The sequence below is a fragment of the Ochotona curzoniae genome, unplaced genomic scaffold (genome assembly GCF_017591425.1).
Source record: "Ochotona curzoniae isolate NIBS_2020 unplaced genomic scaffold, NIBS_Ocur_1.0 contig_1, whole genome shotgun sequence".
In the NCBI taxonomy this organism is placed as follows: Eukaryota; Metazoa; Chordata; class Mammalia; order Lagomorpha; family Ochotonidae; genus Ochotona; species Ochotona curzoniae.
In genome coordinates, this window is record NW_024464918.1 from 18,558,961 (window position 1) to 18,575,082 (window position 16,122).

Genomic DNA, 16,122 nt, shown 5'->3' on the forward strand with positions numbered 1-16,122 from the left:
TTTGAGCTCCAACTCCTGATTTAGCTTCCAACTAATACAGACCCTGAGAGACAATATTACTGGCCCAAGTACTTGAGTTCCTGCCACAAAAGAGGAAGACCTACAGCGTGTTCTTCCCTGCGTTAGATGAATAAAACTGCAGGGATACTTTGGTCTCCTGGCAGCTCCCTTCCTGCCTCTGGACATTTAGTTAATTGAATGCATGGAAAATGTGTGTGTCCGATAGGCTCTCAATCTGATTGGAGAATGAGAGCTTAAAAATCCTTGACTTGGGCAGTGGGGCACAGTGCCTCCTGGAGAGTAGTAAGAGCTGCTGTCGCCACGCTTGGCCAAGAAAGATTCCTCCTAACATTCTACACGTGTGTGCAGCATGATCCTTCTTGCAATCCACAACGCACTTTTGCCTATACCAACAACACCATGATGCACTTAGGTAATAGAATATTAAACTTCAAACTGTTACTACAGGATTATCTACTGTGATAATAAGGGGGAGGGTGGAACAGTGGGAGGAAGAAATAGGAAGGCAAACTCCGAACAAAAATAAATGAAAAAAAAAAAAAAGCCTAAAGATCAAGGTGAGTTGATCGTGGTTGTGAAAGTCAGAAGTCTGAAATGGGTCTCGCCAGGCCATATTTCTCCCTGGAGGCTCTTGGGAAAGACAAGGAATGAGCTAGTACAATCACATATAAGAGGGAGGGATCCCATACTGAGACAGAGCCAGAGAGACCAAGCAGAAGTCAACCATGCTTTGTCGACATAATACTCTTGGAAAATTAGGCAGGGTGCCCTGAAAAACCACATGAATCCTTTCCAAAGGCAATGCTTCTGTTGCAGGAAATTCAATACAAATGATGATAGCAACCTCAGTTTCTTGTCTCACATGGAAGAAAAACTTTCGTGCAATTTCAGTGTGCAAAGCAATATTACTTTAAGAGAGTGAGAGAGGTCTCCTGCCATAGTGGCAGGAGGCGGGGAGGTCCAAGGGAGCAAAATCCCAAGAAAATGGTGAGTGTTCTCTTTTATGCACCATCTCAGGTAGGGGAACAAAAAGAGGACTCATTTATAATAGGCAGCAAAGCCTAGCACCTTTCACAACCAAGGCATCAGAAGGCTGTGACTGGTGGCTTCCTCCCCCCATTCTGATGATGAGCTGCAGGACAACATCTCTAAGCGATAAGATTGGATATTTGAAGTTTGTCCCTTCAAGGTCAAATTTGCTCTCAAGGAGTCTGAGGGACCAAGTTAGGGAGAATATGCTCTTGGAAGGGTTTAAAAATAACAACAGTAAGGAGAAGCCAAGATCTTACATTTTCCAAAAGTAACTTCATCAGGGGCCAGAAACTCTAACTGCCTGTCCGACTCTTCTCAGGTCCAGTGACTGATTGTCATCCCACAAGGCCTCATTGCCTAAACACACCAGACTGGGGACCCACGTTATACACAGCACCTCAAGTTTTGAGGGGGAAAATTACATGCAAATCATAGCAGCAGGACAAGCTGTGACAATAATTCCATCTTAACGCCTTTCAATGGGTCATGTTTTCAAAAATCCCTTGTCATGCATGTAACATATTCACAAATTCTGAGAATTACGATGTGGGTATCTTTGGAAAATGAATGTTTTACCAGTGGTGGGGATATCCACACTATTTCCTGTCTAACACAAACGGGAAACATGACACATTCATGAAGACATACTGGCCGAGATGGCGATTCCAAGGATAAAAATGTTCACCTTAAAGGTTTCCTCAAGAGCAGGAGGACAGAAGAAGGAGATAGAAAACTTTTTCAAAAATTTTTTTTTTTAATAACACATCCTCTTCCAACCCTTCATGCCAGGACTATACCAGCATTCCTTTGTTGCATATTGTCATGTAATAGTGTTATATATTACTCACAAAGACCTAATTTACTAGCATAGATAGGTAACTAACCCAAGAAAGGTTAAGGATACTTCTACAGGACAAACAGTTATTTTTTTTTTTAATTTTGAAATTCAGCAGATTAAAATGCTCAGCTTGGACACTATCACATGTCATTTAATTCAGTTCCACCTTGTGTGAAATGCTGAACTTTACTGCCAAGAAATTGTATGTCCTGAAATAGTTGAGTACAATGGACTAACTTTTGGAAACAAACTGCTAATTTAAGTTCCTAAAGGCAAAAAAAAAAAAAAAAAAAAAAAAGAAAGAAAGTCAAATTTCTAAGTAGAAGATTCCTTTCTGTTATCAAGTTGCTCCAGGCAATGTCACAGCCCTCAATGCAGGCCTCAGCTAAGGGCTAACAAGAGGTGAAAACCTCTGGTCTCACTCAGATCCTCCCCTTGGAACTGTCTTAGCATTGATACAGACCAAGACAGGGCATTCACCTCCAATGCCCCAGCTGCCCTTCACTTTCCTTCCATCAAATATGTTATTCCTCTATCTTTTTTATAAAAACCTATACAGTGACCTCACAGGAAATGGCAAGCCCACTGTTCTTCCCAGTTGGTTATGAGATTTAGAGAATATGAGATTAAGCTTCACATGATAACACCTACATTCCTGGCATTTCTGAAAAAAAAAAATCAGAAGACCTTTCCTTCACAAACATATCCTAAGTACATACTGCTGACAGAGTACCTCACAGGGGCTATCCTCAAATCAAGCTCCCTGAAAATCACACAGGTATGCACAGGCATACGTACCTGTCTATGTGTGAAGGGACTTCAGAAACTGTACTGTGAACATAATTATACATGGATTTCAAACTTTTTACATCAAAGCAAGAGTCTTAAAATCATATTTTTGAAAAGCAGAGTGAGAGAGAGAGAGATCTTCAATCTGCTGGTGAGCCCCACAAATGGCTGCACCAGCCAAGAGTAGTCAGAGCAGGGCCAGGCTAATGCCAGCAAACTTGAACTCCATCTGGGCCTCCCATACAGGTTTCTGGGGCCCAAGTCCTTGGGCCATATTCTGCTGCTTCCCAGGCACGTCAACAGGCAGCGGGATTGGAAGCAACTGGGATTTGGACCCAACTCCAATATAGGATATTCATATCACAAGCATCACCACAGCACTGACCCATCAGAATGAAACTTTTAATGCTGTTTTTCTCATGAACATGCACAATTATAAAGAAATAACAGAAATTACATCCATTCCCCCACACACACCTTCCTTTCTTCAGAGATTATTTTCTGGAGGAAAAGAGATGGGACCAGGAGGAAGTTTATTTATATATATGTATGTATGTATATATATATATATCAAAGTGTAAGTGGTTGTAGTTCTCAAAAGACTCAGAATTGGAGTGAGAGACAAAGAATTTTAGGGCCATCAAAAAGAGTTGGAAGATATATTCCTCGGAGACACATAATTCCTGGTTGGAAAACTAGGACAAAAACAAAAACATGAATATCACCTGCAGCTTGTAGAAACTGACATGTTTTTCCTAAGGCGCACAGTAAGTAAATGACAGACCTGAAATCCATACTAGGTGACAAACTTTCTTTTAAAGATTTATTTATTTTTATTACAAAATCAGATATACAGAGAGGAGGAGAGACAGAAAAGCTCTACTCTCCACTGATTCACTCCCGAAGTGGCTGCAATGGCTGGAACTGTGCTGATCCGAAGCCAGGAGCCGGGAGCCTCTTCAGGTCTTCCATGCGGGTGTGCAGGGTCCCAAAGCTTTGGGCCATCCTCGACTGCTTTCCCAGGCCATGAGCAGGGAGCAGGATGGGAAGCAGGACTGCTGGGACACGAACTGGCACATATGAGATTCCAGCGCATACAAAGTGAGGACTTTAGCCAATAGCCTACTGTGTGGTACCCTCCATTTTCTTTTTGAATTATGGCAGGTGCTCGCTTTGGCAGCCCATATACTAAAATTAGAATGATACAGAGAAGATTAGCATTGCCCCTGCGCAAGGATGACGAATAATGCCAGGAAATCCCTTGAATAGACAGAATTTCACTACATGGAAAGTGATCTCAAATGCTGACCAAGAACTTTCTGCCTTGTTTAGAGGGCAATAATTCCAAAAGAGAAAAAATTAGCACTGTTCTCACCAAAAGAGAAAGAAAAAGTACTGTTTGACAACATTTAGTAAAGAGCATCTTAGAAGTCCCGCTCTCTTAGGTCCAGCAGATGAAATGCGGACAGCTCTTATTAGAAGTGAATGCACAGGTACTATCTGCAACCCTCCGTGCACAGATCACAGAGAAACACCGGGATGTCGCCTGTTTCGGCCCTTCTAGAAGCTGATGGAAATGTGCCTTTGCTATTTTGAGGCATTTAAATAAAATCCCCAAGTGTCTGTTTCAAGCGTAACACAAAGTGTTACCTGAGGTAAGTTTTAGAGAACAAGAGTCACAGAAAACCTGGCACCAGTCTTTTAACTTTTCAACCTCTATTTAATCTTCCATACTGTGAAAAATTCCAGAGTCTGAAATTTTTAATGCAAGCAATATTTTTATTCCTTGGCACCGTTTCCAAGAGGCAAACTGCTCATTTCTGGAACCTCAGAGAGAAAAGATCACAGCCTCTGCCATCCCCTCCTCCTACAGAGCAGTGAGCTAAGTTGTTAATTTGGTCCATCTAGCAGGCTTTGGAGAGAGTTCGGTTGAACATAAGAGCGCCCCTTGCTTTGCAGTTTATCACTGTAAATGGACTAATTCCTGTCTTCCACAGCAAGACAACAGCCACAACAGAACCACGGAGGAGCTGGAGCTTGCCCTGCTCTTGTGTTTGATTTAGGAGTTATTAATGCAGAAGAGCTCTTTCTTGCCCTTCAACGTTGCCACGTAACGGGAATTCAGTTACATCTTTCTAGGAATCATCACTTTCACATATCTTCCCTGCCCCCCAACCTCCTTGCTCCAAACGCACATCCAGTCTAACTGTTGTTGAGAATTCAACACGAAAAGTGACGGCACCCTCATTTCTCGTCTCACAGGAAAGACTTTCCATGCCGACAATTCCAGTGTGCAAAGAGATTTATTTAAGAGTGAGAGAGGTCTCCTGCCGGGGTGACAGGAGGGGGCTACAAGGGGAGAAAGAACATGGTGGAAATGCTGCCTTTTAGGTTCCATCTCAGGCAGGGGGACAGAGAGTAGAAAATAAAATGGGGGGGGGGCACTTATTCACAAGGGGCAGCGAGGTCGAGCACCTTGTTCACAACAAACAGGACATCAGAAGGCTGTGACTAGTGGCTTCCTGCTCCTATTCTGATGACAAGCTGAAAAATCAGGTTAGCACCTCTTTGGTAATCGTTCAGAGATGGGGACGGGATGGGCCCTGTCTCCTTACTTCTGTCATGATAACAATGCTAAGTGATGGGAACGGATACTCACATTTTGTCCCTCTGCTCTCCCTCAAGGGGACTGAGGGACAAAGCTAGAGAGAATGTGTCCTTGGAAGGGTAAAAACTGGGGAGAAAGCCTAGACTTTCAAAAAATAACTTCACCAGGGACCAGAAACCCCAACTACCATTTAGCACATCTGACTCCTCATGTTAGGTATCCTGATGGTTTTACTTGTATATGGATGACATGTTAACAAAAAGTAGGTTTATCTAGTGATAAAACACAAAGCTTAGATACAAAGCTTAAAGGTCCAATAGTTTAATAGGTACACAAAAGAGTCACCCTGTGCTTGATTAACCAACCCTGTGATCCCTGCTCCCTGAGCAAGCAGTCAGACAGTGTCGCAATTCTCAAAGCCAGTGATCTTTTGGCCACAGAGACATTAGAGAAGAAAAGTATCTTCCTGGGCGCAGCCCTTCAGCATGAGGAGACCCATGGAACCCCACCCCCAAAACTGCTTTACTGATTCCATCTGTATTGAATGTTGCAAACCTCCTTCTAAACTTCCCTCAGCCACAGAACTACCAATAAATAGCCCTTTCTCGTATTTCCAACACCTTCCACTGAGTGTCCCACCATGTGTACATTTCCTTTTCTTTGTTTTAATTCATTAACAGTTGATGGTTTGCACAAACAAATGCCGAAAAAGGAAGCTCCCATCTTAGCTCCTCTATAATCAAGGACTCAGGCCTACTTGTTTTCTTTCTGCCACCAAGCACAGGGACAGGAGAGTGATCCACAAACAACATTCATTCCCATCAGTGCTTGGCTGACCATACTGAGGTCTTTCTTGGAACACAAAGACACAGCATTCTCTCTCCAAGTGTTGCATTTTCATGGAATCACGCAACTGTGTGAGATTTCCAGTTCGCGTTTCATCATGTGTTAAGACAGCCTTTTCTCCTGTCAGCTCACCTTGTGAAGCTCTCCAACAACTCTTTCTGCAAGTGTCTGAGCTGCTACTTCTGAGTAGCCATCCTTAAAGCACTTGCCCTCTTGTCGTAGTTCCCCTTTACTGCCTTTATCCCCGACAACTTGTCCCCAACCACGTCTAATTACGCTACAGTGGTGGCCAGGCCTTTTGCCAACTCCAAAGAGAAATCCATTTGCTCCAATTGCTTGGTTCAGAAACGATGACAATTTCCTACAGATTCAGCAAGAATACAATCGACACAAGCAAGGTTCCCCAAACCTCTAAACTGAACCTGAACGTGGGGTGTATTTTTTTTCCCCACTCAGAAATCTCATGTGATCTTTCTTGCCAATTGTTTTTACTATTTCACAGTCAAAAGAAATGGTGTCTCACAAGTTCTGAGACACGCTATTTATAAAGAACTTAGGTAAGAACCATCTTGAGTAAGAAGAAACCAGCACACCTGTGCTCTGAGCAGATGCGGCCTTTTTCTTATTTGTTCTTAGTCTACTCACAAGCGGAAAGCAGCCATCTGAACTCACAGCATCTATGATGTCCCATTAGTCTTCTGTGAACTTCCAAGCCCTTAGCATGTTTCATTTCTGAAAGTATACACAAACCCCGGCCAGCGGGACCTAGGAGCCACAGGCATATTTTGCTTGAAGGACCCAGACACACAAATGGGCTATCAATACCTACCTAACGGGCTTTCAAGACCCCTGTGTCAAAGAAAGGGTTGATCCAGCAAACACAGAAAATTACTAGCCCTTGGATCATCCAAACTCCCGACACATATACTGGATATCTTCGCACAACCAAAACATCAACATGTGCCAGGAGACAATATTCAGTGAGGCCAGACCTTGAGCCCCCGACTGCAGTCTTCTCTTGCCTCATTAACAGCAGTTAACTTCATACTTAATAGAGAAGCTCTCAAAATCTCAATGATGTGTACAATTAAAGATCTGTGTAATTTTTCTCACTTTCTAAAGTTTCTTACTGCATATTTCACCATTCTTAGACAACCATCACAATCTCCTTCACCTGCCTGCCCAAAGGTAGGAGGGCTGATTTTTCACAATATTTGCATCAGAGCCCAAAAGACAAGCCAGCACTTACCCCAACCTGGAAAAGAAGACACAGGGATGCAACTCAGAATTTCTTGGCAGTGTCTCAGATGGCGTCCTTCCCTTCTGCCTGTAAGGAGAATGAGGCTGTTTTGAGTTTCCTTATATCCCACAATTCCTTTAGAGAAGCATCAAGCACCCACAGCAACAGGTGGTTGTAGGGCTAGCTTCTAACAGCCCTGCGTCAATAAAAATCACCTGGGAGAAGTTGACATGCAGATTTGCAAGCTCAACTCAAAGAGAGTCTGATGAAAAACACCGATTGGGCATAGAATGGACAAACACTAAAGACACAGAGCTTGAGCGACAATTAGCTCCAGAGGACAAAAATTTTCACTTCATAGCAGGCTGCTGTTCCCAGGCCAAGAGTCTCCAAGCTCCTGGCTACACTGCTGATAACAACCGTAAAGTTGGTTTTACTGAGTACTTTTTCCTCTGCCAGATGCCAGATGCCTAGTGCTGATAGACATCATGTAGATCTTCTTCATCTTCTTCATTAGGGGTCAGCATCATCCCAATAAAACAAGCCTCGAGTGGCCGTTAATGCCCGATTTCACATACTAAACTCAGGTTACTCACGTCTCATTTCTGATCATAGTGTGACTTCCATCATCCCCGGAATGTTCTCTCTGTGTAACTGAAAACATTGGCATGAGGGCCACTCCATGGCCTGCAGCTACTGCCCCTAAACCCAAAGCTGACTATGATCTTAGACACACAGTCGCCTTGGCATTGCTTCACAGGGGCACAGCTCAAGGGAGCCATCCCACATACAGCTGCAGAAAATAATGGTGATGCTCAACTACTCACCCCTGAATCTATTCTTTCAAATAGCTCTCAGATGTTTTCTGTTTGACCTTTAGATGCAAAACTCTAGAGTATTTTCATTAAAATGCGGATGCCTCAGATCCAACTCAGATGGTGTTTCTGACTACCTGTGTTGGGGCTCACATTTTTCCAACCAGATTTAAATGTGTCCATTATGCACAAAACAGTGTGGTAATCGTAGTGTTATGTTAGTAACCTCAGGTTCAGATACTGTGAAATCTGCTTAGAAGTCCCCCCAAGATAGCATTTTAAATAGGGTTCACAGCTGTGAGCCAAGTTATTACCAGTGGAAAAAGTGCTTGGCTTTCTGCCCCCATGAGAATGCTTTATGTGTTGTAGTCACTAGAGGCATTATCTCCAAGTTCTGTGCACAGGATACCCTGACTTTAGCTGCCTGAGACAGACACTGGCTGCTCTTAGGAAAAAAGAGGGGTTCCCAAAGACTCATGGGGCAGACACAGAGGGCAGGTCAGGGATGCAGGTAGCAAGGGCCTATCAGGAAGATCTAAGAAAGAACATGTTCCCAGATGTTGCTTCTCTATGTCTTTTTGAATCTCAAGCTGAAAGAACAAAGACATATACACACCCCAGGAAAACCTATTTGCGTAGTTGGATACTGGTTGCAGATCTGTCTTCAGTTACTGTGAATCTGAGAGTCTGAAGACTTGCATTTTCTATAAGAAGTATTAATAAAATGCATTGGGATATTTGAGTCAAACCTGTGTTTACTTGCCTAAGAGAAGGCAGCTGGGCAAAATGGAGGCCCAGAACAAAGAAGCTGAATAAAGCTAACTTTATCTACAGTGAATTTATTTTGCAATATGGATACACTGTAAATGCTTGCTGAATGCAGAGGAAATAAGGAGAAAATTAGCATCTGTAAATTGAGCTCTGTGTTAGAAACTTGATTTGTATCATCTAATTTAACCTCAAAACAAACCAACAAAACAGATTTTCTTGCCTTCATTTTTCAGATCAAGAAAGCAAAGCGATTCTTGTGTGCCACATGGCTACTAAGGCTGAAATTCAGGTGTGTTTGATTTCTCTCTACCCTAATTACGACATTAATAATCAGCATTTGAACATTACTGCCTCTAATTATGGACCAGGTGATAGTAAATGGGTCCACAGTCTAAAGTACAATTACTCCTAAGAACCTCCTAACTCATTTTCAGTTTTAGAGTTTGGCAAATATCATGGAGTCACTCAGCTCTAACTCTCCTCCGAATCCCTGCTTTGTGCTCACAAAGCTGTTCATCGCCTTTGACCCCAAATCCAAGCTCTGCATGCCAGATAAAATGAGACCCATGACTACTCTTCCTGCTTTATTTCTTCCAACTCCCATTCCCACTGTCCTTGCCAGATGGTGTTCAAGCCACACACCGATTTCCATTTTTGTTTCTCTTCCACCAGTTTCAGGCACTCTCTCCCTTCCCCATGTGTTCTTGCAGCCTGAAATGCTCTAATTGCCACTTTTCTGTCACCCAGACACGTTTTATTTATTGTTCAGGAATATCATTCTGCAAGATAATCTGCTGTCCTAATTCTCTCTTCCCAAAGACCTTATACTTCCCTATCATGACACTTAACACCTTTTGTTATTATGAGCACAAGAATTCCAGACCTTAGACACAGAGTTCATAATTCAAAGACCCAAGTTCTTAAACCGTAACCTACCAGCCATTCTTAGCCCAAGGACTGAGTCCAGAAGAGTAAAGCAGGTCTGTCCCTGGGAAATGTGGGGCTCGCTGATTGACCGCTGCCTTGCCTGGTAAGCGCTCATCGCGTTTGCCAAAGCTTTGGAAGAACCGCAAGGCATGGTCTTTTACATGCCTTGCGGTTCCCTCCTCTGATCGGCCTCAGACATCCGCTGTGGTCCAATGGCTTGCCCATGCTCCTCCAGTCTCCTCTCTCTAGCTCCCTTTTCTTTTCTCTTCACAGGCATGTTCTTCAAAGCCTGTTTCCTTTCACTTTCCCATGCTTCTCTCCCCCCGCCCCTACCTTGTGTGGGGTAGGTGGGGCTGATGGAGTAGCAGCAAGAAATAAATGTCCAGATGTTTGCTGATAATATACCCAAACACCAAGATTCTGTGGTTTTACTGTAATGTCCCTGCTGCCTATGACTACGTCTGACACATGGTATTACAATATGCACCAGTTTGGACTGAGCTTGTGATCCACAGAAAACACAGCAGTAGCTTAAAATCATCTAGCATCTATTCTTAGAAAGAAGACAAAGACCAAAGATTCAGAGAGACAAGAATCACCATATGCTGGCTCACACTAAGCTTGTCTATCTATTCAATTAAGTTGCATAAAGTATTCAAGTGTTATAGTATTCTTTTATCAGGCAAGTTTTAAATATGAAAAACCCTTCACTTAGCAAGACAGTGAAAAACTGGACATCAGCCAGTTTAGAGTGTTCCACTAAAATCACATAATTATTGAAATGTTGGATGGGGATGGGCATAGATGCACATGGTACCAGAATAGAGAGAGACTGTTTTACATCTTCCGTCCTTTCTGGTTGCCGTTAAATTGCTCATGAATTCATTCAAAAACATGAATAAATCTTAAATGCATTTATACTAAATAGAAGAAGCAAATTCCAAATGGCTACCTCCTGTGTAATTCTATTCATATGAATGTCTGGGAAAGATAAAAATCTAGAGATAAAAAACAGATCAGTAATTTCCAGAAGTGGTTAAGCATAAAGAGGGGTTGGAAAATGGAGGCTTTGGACAGGCAGAGTGAGTCAAGGTAAGTGGCTGCCTTCTGAAGATCAAAGACATTTTCATTATATTAATTGTATAACATATTAAATTATCATTGTCTTCAGAGGAAATGTTGGGGTGCTGAAACTTCCACAGGTTACTGCAGTGGTAGGCATATGACTGTACATTTGTAAAAATACACAAAAATTTGCATCACAAAGAAGATACAAATAACGTGTGCCAACTATAAAAAAAAATCATCAATCTAGGCAGTATTTGGCTTAGCAATTAAAGCATCAGTTAAAACATTCATATCCCACTTGAGTGTTCCTGGGTTCTATCTCTAGCCCTGGCTCCTGACTGCATCTTCTGCTAATACAGAGAGGCAACAGTGAGAAGGGATCAAGTAACGGGATTCTTACCAGCAGGTAGGAAACCTGCACTGAGTTCCCAGTTTCGGTCCAATCTGGCCACTGTAGGCATTTGAGAGTCAGTGAATGAAGTGTATAGGTATGTGTGTGTCTGTTCTCATTCTCTTAATGTATATATTATGTACTTCAATATCGATCATTTGACTATTATAGACTTATATATTTATCCTTTATTTAGATATATAATTAAAAACATAAGACTAGACAGGTGATGGCATTACGTGGGACATCACATTCCACATTGCAGTGCCCATTTGAGTCATGGCTGCTCATTTTATTAACTTGCTCTCTGCTAATGGTGCTTGGGGAATGGCAGGTGACATCTCAAATACTTGAGTTCCTGCCATGTGCTGCTGTGGCCATGTAAGCAGTGAATCAGCAAAATAGAAGATTCTCTCTCTCTCTCCATTGCTCCACTGCAAATACATAACTAAACCTTCAACAATAATAATGATCAACCAGGACAACTGATGAGGAATTTGAGGATGAATTACCTACTGTAAAAAAAAAAATTAAGCTAACAGTATTACAGAAGTAAAGGAGAAGACATAAATAATTTTAGAAAATGAAACTCAGATTGCAAATCTTGAAGGCAGAGAAAAACAAACTTCAAAAGCACTGTTTTTCAGTTGACAATCCTATTTATCAGGAGGCTACATGCCAACAAACTGAGTCTGGCCAACAAGTATACTAGGGTTGAACAAGTAAGTAAATGAATGCTGGTGTTGCTCACCAGGATTCTCAACACTGGAGAGCAAAGTCACATATAAGTCAGAATGGAAGGCTGGTGCTACTAGATTAGAGAAGTCAGAATGAATCCACGTTTAATGTGCATACAGAGATGAGTGCATCCAGAAACATCTGTAGCTGGAGGTGAATGCCTGGGTCAGTCCATAGACATAAGCTGATTTCATTCCAACTGCTGTGAGGGACTAGAAGCAATGACATCTCAGAAGCAACAACCCTCACAGTGCCCAGACCATGACTGCAAAACAGCACCCTCTTAAAAAGAGACCCAGGCGCCTCAGAGAAATGGCTGATTCTAGGGCTACTGCAGGGAACACGTCAGTGCTCCCTGGAGGCACTAGACTACAAAATGCTGATTTTCCCTTCTGTGCTCTGAAGCAATGCTAGCTCAGTCAGGATGACAGAGGCATTGGTCCTTTGTGGTAGACACTCGTGATTCTCATTATCTGCTCTCTACCCAATTCTGTGCATTTACACTTCCAAAGATATACTCGCTGGCTCCTACCCAAGATTCACGCCACTAATTCATGTCAAGAGTCTGGAAATTTCACAGGGCCAACTCTAAGATGCCTGCACAAAGCTGTGTTACACCTTACAAACAACAATCCAGTCCATAGCTGAGGTTTTTCACTGGGGTGGTGGCATCAGCAATGAAGAATTTGCTAGAGCCTGCTAATCTCTCTGAAGCCAGCAGCAAAGACTTCCAAATTGAACACGAAGTTCAATCTAATTTAGTATATTTGCTCAGTGTGCCACTTTACCCCTGGGTTAATATGGGAAAATGAAGAAAGAAACTAATTACTCTATTATCACTTCAACATAATGGGCCAGTGCCCAAGAGCAGCTGCTGTTCTTATTAGATGAAATCACCAGAGGGAAATACCATTTCCTCTTTGCTTAGAATCAACCCCTTTTGTTCAGTGGCTATGTTTACAGGATACATTTGTCTGGTTTTTCTCTGACATGTGGTTGCATTGCCAATCCTCACTTTAGCTCTCCTTCCCATAAATCCTCAATATCAGGTTTGCACCTCTGCAACTTGTTTGCTGCATTGTGACTATAACACATCTCTGGAAATCATTAATAAGGTGGCTCAAAAATAGTTAGATTCTGAACTCCTCTCCTGTCATTACTAGCATCACGTTCCTGACATCTTACATAAATTCCCCTATATCTTAGTTGTCCGATTTGCAAAGGGGAGCTATAATAGAAGTTACCTCTTATGACTGTTGTACAGAACAAATAAAGTTGTGGTTGATGTGGTAGTGTAGCAAGTTAAGCTGCTACCTATAGTACCAGCATCCATGTCAACTGTAGTGTGATTACGAGCTATTCCAGATCCAGCTCCTTGCTAATTTGCCAGAAAGGGCAGTGGAGGGTAGTCCAGCTACTTGGGCCCCGGTACCCCGTGGGTGATTGAAGGGAGCCCCAAGCTCCAGCTCTGGCCTGGCTCAGCCTCAGCTGTTGAAGAATGAATCATTCTCAGCTGCAGAATGAATTAACATACAAAAAACTTTTTTGTCTCTCCCTCTCTCTGGATTTCCACCTTTCAAATAAATAAAATAAATCTTTATTTAAAAAAAAATAGGGGCTGGCACGGTGGTTCAATATCAGATCTGCTAAACACTGGGCATTTCAGCCATTTGGAGAGTGAACTAGCAGGTAGAGTATCTTTCTGTGCCTCTCCTCGCTCTAAATCTGCTTTTCTAATAAAAAAAAATAAATCTTAAAAAGAGAGAGCATGAAGTTAAATAAATTAAATGGTTAGCCCTTTGTCCAGAACACGGTAAATAAGCAATTGCTAACAATTATGATTATTAAATTTAGAGACATGTAATACATCATCCAAAATGACTGAAAGTAAAGGCAATTTTAACATCTAAACAGATGCCTTAGCAGAGTTCTCTGCAGAAAGCAACAAAACGAGAAGCAGAAAACAGCAAGGACAGCCTCTTCACATCCCTTTTTGTTTCTATTATTGCACATAAAGCTGTACCCTTCTGCTTTGCGTATCGGAAATTTTTTTTTAAAGATTTATTTTTATTATTATTATTTTTTTTTTGAGCACAAATGACACTAAGTCTTTATTAAGCCAGTCAAATACACTCACAACGTTAATTTTAATTACTCTTTCTGCCAGCAGAATTGGACCACTGCAATTATTCCCTGAAATAACTAATGAATCCATTCACAAATACACTCACTATCTGATAAGTGCTCTAGGCCATTAAAATTTCACTTCAGCAAGATCCTTTTTTCATTGGAAAAGCGGATATACAGAGAGGAGAGACAGAGAGGAAGATCTTCCGTCCGATCATTTACTCCCCAAGTGAGCGCAACGGGCCGATGCTATGCCGATCCGAAGCCAGGAGCCTCTTCCGGGTCTCCCACGCGGGTGCAGGGTCCCAAAGCCTTGGGCCGTCCTCGACTGCTTTCCCGGGCCACAGGCAGGGAGCTGGAAAGGAAGCGGGGCTGCCAGGATTAGAACCGGCGCCCATATGGGATCCCGGGCGTGCAAGGCGAGGACCTTTAACCACTTGCGCCACCGCGCCAGGCCCCGGAAATTTTTTTAATGAAAAAGACAAGAGGATAGGATTAAATTAAATTACTGTCAGGGTTTTCAATCACTTCCTCTGATAAGTACAGACAGCCTAAATGCACAAGAGTAGTGTGACACTTGGAGTTTGAAGATAACCTGTCAGTCTCAGCCTGTCCCCTCACATATCACTAAAGGTGAGGTAGGAGCCTCTTTTCTGATTTTCTTTGTAACACATACTTAGGTAAATCACTTTTCTGGATTTTTTTTTGGGGGGGGGGTTAAGATATGTTTATTTTCATTGCAAAGGCAGAACCACAGAAAAAAAGGAGATACAGAAAGATCCTCTGCTGGCTCACTCCCCAAGTGTCTGCAACTGCCAAAGTTAAGCCAATCCAAAACCATGAGCAAGGAGCATCCTCCAGGTAATATTTTAAAAGCACTATTATTTGTTTATTTTTGGGTTATCTGAAAGAGAGAGATAGAGATCTTCTATTTGCTGGTTCACTCTTCAAATGCCTATGACATACAGGCTGACACCAAGAAGCCAAAACTCCAATCAAGTATCCCATGTGGGTGGCAGGGCCCTCAGTGTTTGAACTGTTGCTTCCCATAATGCACTTTAACAGGAAGCTGGATCAGAAATAGAGGACCTGATTCTCAAATTGGGTTCTCTAACACAGAACTCTCTATCTCTATTAGATACTCCAAGTGGCAACTTCATGACCACACCAAAGGCCCACACAATAATGACACATCTTTGGGCCTGGTGCGGTGGTACAGCAAGCTAAACTTCTCCTGCAGCACCAGCATCCCATATGGCTAAGAGTTCAAATCCTGGCTGCTCCACTTCTGATCCAGCTCCCTGCTTACAGAATGCAACAGCAGTGCAGGATGGCCCAAATGCTTGGGCCCCTGGAAGCATATGGGGGACCCAGAAGAGACTCCTGGATTCAGATCAGCTGGGCTGCTGCCATTGAGGCCATTTGGGAAATGGACCAAGGAAAACTCTTTCTCTATAATTCTACCATTCTAGTTAGAATATATCTTTCCAAAATTTAGAAAAAAATGAATGACATTTTCATGGTCTTTATACCCTTCACTGAAATCCTCTGTGTATTCATCACATTCTTTTGTTTGTTCCATAATAGCACTTTCCAGTATTTGTTAGTCTTCGCTTATTTATTTTCTTCTTCACTCATTTCTTAGCACCACCAATAAAGATTCAAGAATCTTAGCTCCCTTGTTTGGTACAATATCCTATGTAGACTACTTGCATGGATCCTCAAAAATTAATCTCTAGGTCTTTGTCACCAGAAAAATGAAAGAATTAGTTAATATTTCTTTTCTTTTTATTTTAATAGATGGACATATGCTATAAAAACTAATCAGCTTCATACAGATTAAAGGGGAAATCTAAGCTACAGGTCTCCTGATTCGCACTTAAATGAGGTTATTCATGAATTCAGAGCCTT

At 42.2% G+C, this 16,122-nt stretch overlaps 1 non-coding gene across 1 annotated transcript; it reads left to right on the forward strand.

Annotated features, from left to right (window-relative positions):
• The first annotated feature begins 3,844 nt into the window (after nt 1-3,844).
• Nucleotides 3,845-3,951, forward strand: LOC121154518. Its single transcript, XR_005883540.1, has one exon. It is a non-coding gene; the product is annotated as a U6 spliceosomal RNA (small nuclear RNA).
• Nucleotides 3,952-16,122: the final 12,171 nt, after the last annotated feature.